The sequence below is a fragment of the Rhincodon typus genome, chromosome 9 (assembly GCF_021869965.1).
Source record: "Rhincodon typus isolate 14 chromosome 9, sRhiTyp1.1, whole genome shotgun sequence".
In the NCBI taxonomy this organism is placed as follows: domain Eukaryota; kingdom Metazoa; phylum Chordata; class Chondrichthyes; order Orectolobiformes; family Rhincodontidae; genus Rhincodon; species Rhincodon typus.
This window is the reverse complement of record NC_063340.1, coordinates 27,920,386-27,922,521: the sequence shown is the minus strand read 5'-3', so window position 1 is coordinate 27,922,521 and position 2,136 is coordinate 27,920,386.

Below are 2,136 nucleotides of genomic sequence, written 5' to 3'. Positions count from 1 at the left end.
TTTCAGAAATCTGAAGAAGGGTCTAGGCCCGAAACGTCAGCCTTCCTGCTCCTCTGATGCTGCTTGGCCTGCTGTGTTCATCTAGCTCTACACCTTGTTATCTCAGATTCTCCAGCATCTGCAGTTCCTACTATCACTATAAACCGTTGTATTTCTCCATGTGGGTGTGCATCATCCGTTCTGATTTAATTACCATGACATATCAGAAAATATTACATTCTTCTTCTGTGGCTTGGGATAATGCCAAATAGATCTGGGGTCAGCATTGCTTCGTTTTGCCTGTCTCTTAGCTCAAAAAAAAGTCAGAGCTCGCGGGAATGCCATCAGTGCTAAAGACGTGTGGACATTGTTCAAGGCATCTCATTCAGAAAAAAAAAACAGAAGTTGTTGGAAAAGCTCAGCAAGTCTGGCAGCATCCGTGAAGAAAAATCAAGAGTTAACGTTTTCTCAGGTATTCAGTAGTGCATGCGAAAGTGGTTCCCAAAAGCATATTGCTCTATCTTCTGCCGTCACCAAACATAGCCATCTTTATATCATCAGGAATGATTCAGTGTGGCTGAAGTCTGATTTTGGTGATTTGTGGAGTGGCATTGCAAGAGGCAAACAACATGATCGTCTATTTATCAGCATACCTGTGTCTTACAAATATTACATTTAAATTGAGAATAGGTGACATTTGAGTGAGAGGAGAACCATAATTAGCTACTGAAATGTGAAAATACAATTGCCAAGTTAGAACAGATTGTCAATTTCATCTGTTTTTAATCTCCTTTTGTATCTCCTGGGGAGCCTCTGGAGTTGGTACACAGAGGATGGCTTGGGTCTATTTCAGTAGATTGGCAGCTTACTGTAATTTTTGAATTGCTTTTACAACCCAATTCCAGGCCAGCCTTAGACCTTCCAGGTCAGGTATGTACTGGAAATGCTTCACCTGAAAACTGCAGTTCTGCCGGTGGTCATCAAGGTCACTTCAGCCTGAAACTTCCATGTTTCAGCTGCCGTGGATGTCAGTGATGTTATGCATAAATTTATGAAGTTGGTTATGTATCATGCATCAAAGCTAGTACCATCCGTTCCATTTCAAAGATAATGGAGTGTGGAGCTGGAGGAACGCAGCAGGCCGGGCAGCATCAGAGGAGAAGGAAAGTTGATGTTTCAGATCAGGACCCTTCTTCAGAAATGGGAAGAGGGAAGGGAGCTCATAAATAAATAGAGAGGGGAGAGGTGGGGCTGGGAAAGGTAGGTGGGCTGGTGATAGGTGAGTGCGGATAGAGAGTGAGTAGTGGGGATTGGTCAGTGAGGTGCGAGGAGCGGATAGGTGGGAGAGAAGATGGACCAGTTGTATCAGGTCAAGGAGGCGGGAATGAGATGGAGGGTGGATCATAGGATGAGGCCTCCCCCACTGACTCCAGCAGCTGCAGTTCTTACTATTATCTAAGTTCCATTTCAAAAATGTTTTTCATGTATTTCTTGTCTGTGCTAATACAATTACATGAATTCAGAACAAGGGTGCAATTTATCTGTTGCTAAGAGTACAGATTTCTGTTCATTGACACATGCTTTCTGGGAGACAGACATAACATCTTTTTATTTTAAGGCATTTATTATTACACTTCCTCAGTATAGTAGTTAGTGTAAGATCCATTCACAGCAGCCTGGACAGCTGCATATTACTGATTTAGAAATCTCATTATATCTCAAACTCAATTTCTTGGGTGGGAAATTGTAATATAATGTGTGGAGAAATAAGTAAATATGGAATTCCAGCACTGTAGTTTGAGACTTAGCTTAAGCAGTACTGCAGCAGTGTAAGGAGAGTTTATATCATTAACCGAATCCTAACCCTAACACCCTGGGTGGCACGGTGGTTGGCACTGCTGCCTCATTGTGCCAGAGATTCGGGTTTGGTTCCAGTCTTGGGTGACTGTATGGAATTTGCATGACCTTCCCATGTCTGTGTGGGTTTCCACCAGGTTTTCCAGTTTCATCCTGCAGTCCAAAGATGTGCTGGCTATGTGGATTGGCCGTTGTAAATGTAGAGTTACACGGACAAATCTGGGGCTGCTAGAGCTGGGTGGAATGCTCTTTGGAGGGTCAGTGCAGACTCGATGGGCCAAATGGCCTCTTTCTGCACTG